Source organism: Euprymna scolopes, chromosome 41 (assembly GCF_053919585.1).
Source record: "Euprymna scolopes isolate OS-2025 chromosome 41, ASM5391958v1, whole genome shotgun sequence".
NCBI lineage: Eukaryota > Metazoa > Mollusca > Cephalopoda > Sepiida > Sepiolidae > Euprymna > Euprymna scolopes.
The window spans coordinates 20,316,523-20,322,522 of NC_136522.1; positions in this window are offsets into that span (position 1 = coordinate 20,316,523).

A 6,000-nucleotide genomic window follows, 5' to 3' on the forward strand; every position below is an offset into this window, starting at 1 on the left:
TGTTTCTGCTTAGGTGGTTGACTATTTCTCTATTTAATATCGATTCCAGCAACTTACTCATAACACACAGGAGACTTATTGGTCTGTACTGAGCGGGAGATGACTTATCACCTGAATTCTTAAATACAGGGCAAACTGATGAGGTCTTCTAGGGAGTCGGAAAGCACTTCTCCTTAAGGCAACGCTTAAACAGTTTCGTAAGTATGGGAGCAAGTTCTGGTTGAAGCTTTTTTAATACTACAATTGGGATGCCGTCAGGGCCAGTTGCTTTACTGGAATCAAGGTTCTTGATTAGCTTGGCGACTTCATGCTCGGATATTTGTATGTTACCTAACGTGTTCTGTGTTATAGGAGGAAATATGGGGAGTTGATGGCCTTCGTTGCATAGGGTAGAATTAGCTGCAAAGTTCTTTGCAAATAGTTTGGCCTTGTCTGACGCTGACGAGATGACCTCTGGTCCATTGATAATGGTTGGGATAGAACGCACACTTCTGTTCAGGATCCTATTTGTTATTTGCCAAAACTGGTGGGAACCAAGCCGCTGATCAGCTACCTTGGATTTAACAGACTGGGCATATAGCTCTCTTGCATTTTTTATTACTCTTTTACAGTAGTTGCTGGCAGTCCTGAAAGCAGCTTTAGTCTCAGTGCATCTATTACGTTGGTAGCTATGGAAAAAGTGATTTCTGTGCGCGATAGCAGCAGCACATTCTGGGGAGAACCATGGCTGGCTGTTAGGTTTTTGTTGGAATTTTTTAGATTGTGTGAATTGGTCTATGCCTATAATTAACCATTCGGTCGGATCTGATACTATAGAGGACACTTCCTTTTTAAACATGGAATGCAGAGGTAAATCAGATATAAATGTACGGAAGCTATCCCAGTCAGCCATAGAGTATCAGTATACAGTACGGTGGAGGGGTACGTCTGGGGACTTATTACATTTCATTTTTATCTTAACTGATACGACGGAACATGAACATAGCTCAGGGGAAGTTGAGAGAAAAAGGTCTAGGAGGCTTGCATATTGACCGGGTGTATCGCAAAATCATGACAAAACCTCCCCTCATCGTCTGTCTTATTTGAATGGGTCAGCCATTCCACGTTATGGACGTTGAAGTCACCACAGATGTGGATGTTAGCCGAAGGATGTGCAGACAGGATGTGGTCTATTTTCTCAGATATGCTCTTAAAGATAGTAATTCCACTGTTCTGGGGCTGATAGAGGGCAAATATAAATGCAGTGGTGTTAGCAAGTACAACCCTGAAGCACATATAGTGTAAATTAGGATATTCTCTAGAGATATCCCTGCCACACGGGAAGCCATCTTTAATGTAGGCACATATTCCATGCCCATGGCGATCTTGGAAATCAGATTTAGCTGTTAAGTTAGAGTATCCGTTAATTATGAACTCATCTAGGGAAGTGGTCGGCCCTATTCCACTTTCGTTTAGAAATAATATGTTCGGTTTCGTCTCCTGTAATTGGGTTTCAACCTTTGGAAGGTTGGAACGTAGACCCCTGATGTTGGAGAAGGAGACCTGCTAGTACGTTGGAAGATGGGGTTCTAGATTTATTCGAGTTTTTATTCTGGAGATATTTCATGTTGAGGCTTTGGGATTTGTGGAACAGGTCGGCATACTTGGTTAGAGCAGTACAGAGAGGGAAAGTAAGAGAGAAAAAGACAGGAAATTTTTTTGTAGCACACGAAAAGGTAAAGCCGTAACAATTACCAAGTAGTATGGCATCGAGAGGCCCCACCAGAGAACTGCGTGGTCCAGATCCACTCACCAAATGGCAATACAGCAATCCCAGTACTTTGCGCCTGCTGATAGGACAGCCTCCTTAGTGGTTAATCCAAGGTTCGGGTCCCTGACTATCAGGCGGATAACGTCAGCCCAGACAAAACGTTTACCTCCTGCACCCTTACTAGTGACATGGCCACAAGGACAGACATAGAAACAGAAAAATTTCTGACATCTCAGACTACTGTTCACCGAGTACTACCGACCTTTAAGCAGCTTTTTCTTCACCCTTTGTCAGAAAAATCACTCATTGAATGAGGACTGAGGGACAAAAAAGGGAGAAGCGAGAGTTACTAGAGCTGACGATAACACATCCACTGTATTATCTACTCTCCATTAAAAAAAGAGGGGAGGAGGGGAATAGGTACAAGTAACTTATTTATATCTAAGTAGTAAGTCCGGTGCTAAGTTATCAATTCAGGACACTTTTGATGATAATCTCCCCTCCCATATTAATGGGTGGAAGTTTGTCGTTATCTATCGAGTTTTAATCATTGGAGCTTCACCTTATAATTAATTCAAATCTAATAATTAACTTTTATCGATTTGTAAAGTCGGCTTAATATTAATTTACATTCGAGTTTAGATAATTATTTAAGTTTTTAATTTAGGAGGTTCGTTTTCATAGGTAACTTTTTCTTTGCTAATGGCACTGTATTATATTTCGAATATAATTGAAAATAAGACTAACTATATTAGATGGTTTGATTGGCTAGCCAGGAAGCAAGCATTTTCAATATAGGCAAGCTTGCAGTAATAGTATATATTAAGTATATTACTTAAATAAAGTCCTAACTTTATCTACTCTAATAGAGAAAATAATACTCGGCATCTTGTTTTATTTTTTATCGCTAGTTTACTTTGTAGCATGGGGGTTACGAATAATACAGGAAAGTAGAGACAAATACATATACATAAATAAAACAAGAAAAAATATTTAAACAAAGTAACATGAAAACATTTAGGATGAATTTTAAAAATACTTAACGTGTTTGACATAATAGTCCGGCGTCTTTTTGCCAACTGGCAGCTGGCATGTCATCGTGTCTTTCTAGAGCATAAGAAGATTTCTATTTCCCGATAACTTGTGGACGAGTGCCTATCTATTTATAGAATAAAAGTCGTTACGTTCAGATGTGTAACTATTTAATTTACATTTTTTTTTTTAAGTCCTAACTTATTTTTGTTTTTTAAGTCCTAACCGTATCTACTCTAATAGAGAAAATAATTTCCGGCATTTTTTTTATCGTTAGTTTACTTTGTAGCATGGGAGGGTTACGAATAAGACAGGAAAATAGAGACAAATACATATACATAAATAAAACAAGAAAAACAAGTTTAAACAAGGTAACATGCAAAACATTTAGGATGAATTTTAAAAATACTTAACGTGTTTGACATAATAGTCCGGCGTCTGTTTGCCAACTGGCAGCTGGCATGTCGCCGTGTCTTTCTAGAGCATAAGAAGATTTCTATTTCCGGATAACTTGTGGACGAGTGCCTATCTATTTATAGAATAAAAGTCGTTACGTTTAGATGCGTAAATATTTAATTTACATTTTTTTTTAAAGTCCCAACTTTTTTTTTTAAGTCCTAACTTTATCTACTCTAATAGAGAAAATAATTCCCGGTATTTTTTTTTTTTATCGTTAGTTTACTTTGTAGCATGGGGGGGGGGGTTACGAATAAGACAGGAAAATAGAGACATATACATATGCATAAATAAAACAAGAAAAACAAGTTTAAACAAGGTAACATGAAAAACATTTAGGATGAATTTTAAAAATACTTAACGTGTTTGCCATAATAGTCCGGCGTCTTTTTAAAGAAAAAGGAACACGTTCAAAATCACGTGGCAAGAAACTGAATTTGCATATCTATCTTTTTTAATTAGTAAGGACAAAACAATTTAAATGAAAATATAACAGAATATAAACAGGGGTCTGCAGTGCATTGCCTAAATTGTTGTTTAATCATATAATCATGAAATACTGTATTCCAACACTGAGCACTCTGCTTTAGACCATATAATAACTTGTTAAGTCGCCACACGCTATTTTTATTTTTCATTATAAATCCTTCTGGAGGGGTAATACAAATTTCACAGTCTATTGGGACATTCAAATAAGCATTTTTTATGTCCATTTGATGGATGTGAAGGTCATATTGCGATGCGATTTGCAATAAAATTCTGATTGTCGTTAGGTTTGTGTCGGTGAAAACGTAGAAAAATATTCTATACCGTAAATCTAAGAGTATGCTCTAGCAACAAATCTAGCTTTGTACTGTTCAACGCCCGATGCTGTAGTCTTTTTTGTAAAGACTCATCTTGTAGTAATAACATGTTTATCTTATAGGTTTTATTTTTGGTCAAAGCATCTATTTCTTTTTTCATAGTTATTTTCCATTCATTACTTTGTTCTGAATTAATTGCTTCGTTAAAGCTTTTTGGTGTATTTTCCATGGAATAGCAATTATTTTTTTCGGGATATCTTTCGACTTCATCATCATCATCATCATCATCATCATCATCATCATGGATATTCTTGTCTCCGTCATCTTCATTTGTTTTAATAATTGAGGAAATATAATTTCATCCTCTTAATATGACGGGGCTTCGTCTTTAAAATTAAACGTGTCTGTGAATTTTACACATCGGATTCTTTTTATTTTATTTTTCTTTGGAAAAGCAAGTTGAACCAAATATATGCATTCGGTTTAAATTTATTTTGTTTTTTTACCACAGAAAGCTTCATATGAGATTTTAGATAGCGTTTTGTTAAAGCACCTGTTGCGTATATTGGCTGCCGCCATAAGTGTGTATGGCCAGAGGTTTTGGGGGAGTTTTGATTCAATGCGTAGACATCCTGCTATTTCAAAAAGTGTCCGCCATGCTCATTCCGCAGTCTCGTTTTGGTGTGGCGATCTAGGAGCTGATTTTTCATGCTTGATACGATGGTTAATTAGTAAAAGTTCAAAGTCTTTATTAGTGAATTCCGTACCGTTGTCTGAGCGAATACACTTTACTTCACCGTAGGGAGTCATGTCGGCTAAATATTTTTTAGTTGCTAGCAGGGTATCATATTTGTTCATTAAAAAGTAAACCATTATTAAACCTGAATGGTCATCTACGAAATTCACCACATATCTATAATGTTCTCTGGCCATCGGTTCCACGGGACCGTTCAAGTCACAATGCACCCTTGATAGGATTTTCTTGGTCTTCTTGTCTGGTATCTTGTTTTGATAGTTTGTCATTTTCCCCTGCGTACGGACGTCGCAGTTTTAAGTTTTTTGATGTTTTTATTTTCATTCCATCAACTACAGCCGGCAACTTTTTGATATCAGGAATATTGCAGTGTCCAAGAATTTTATGCCATGTCTAAAGATCATGACAGGCGGTTTTTCATGAGACTACGCTATTTAAATAATATAGTCTTCCGTTTTCTTTACTGTCGAATACAGTTCCATTCGGGTACATCATTTTTTATTTATTGGGGCTAAAGTTTATATTTGCACCTTGTTTAATGGCAGCTTGTACAGAAAATATATTTGGTTTAAATTTTGGGATTAGAAGCGCGTTTTCTAGAATACAGAAACATAGTTCACCTTTATTGTTCCTTAGCGAGATTTTAGCATCGCCTTTTTTAAAACGATATCATTTACTCGACTCCCGTCAGCTAGTTCTACAAAATGATTTTGTGGCTTAAAGTTGGGATCAAAATTGATAAAATCAGATTCCTTTGTAATCACATGTGCCGTGGCCCCACAATCGACAAGAAAATTATTATTATTTGTTGAAACATTAAACGTACACGAAAATAAAAATGTATGTTCGTTAACGGAGTTCTCCACATATTTAATGGAGTCGCCATTTTGAGTCTTGTATCTAAATTGGAAACTCTTGTGAGTAGGTCGTCTACAATTATAGCAAATAATTTTTGTATTTTTCTTAGGAGAAAAATTATTTTTGGCAAAGTTGCGGTTTTTATTCCTGGCATGGGTATAATTTAATTTTGGTGTTTTTTTATGTGTGCATTCTTAAATTTCATGATATTTGTAGATAAATTTTTTTCTGTGATTATTTTTTCAGTGTCCTCGTAACTTCTAAGTGCCATTTTGAATTTACGAAAAGTCACGAGGTTTTCTTTCTGGGTTATCACGGTGGTAAATGGCTTGAAATCACTCGGTAAT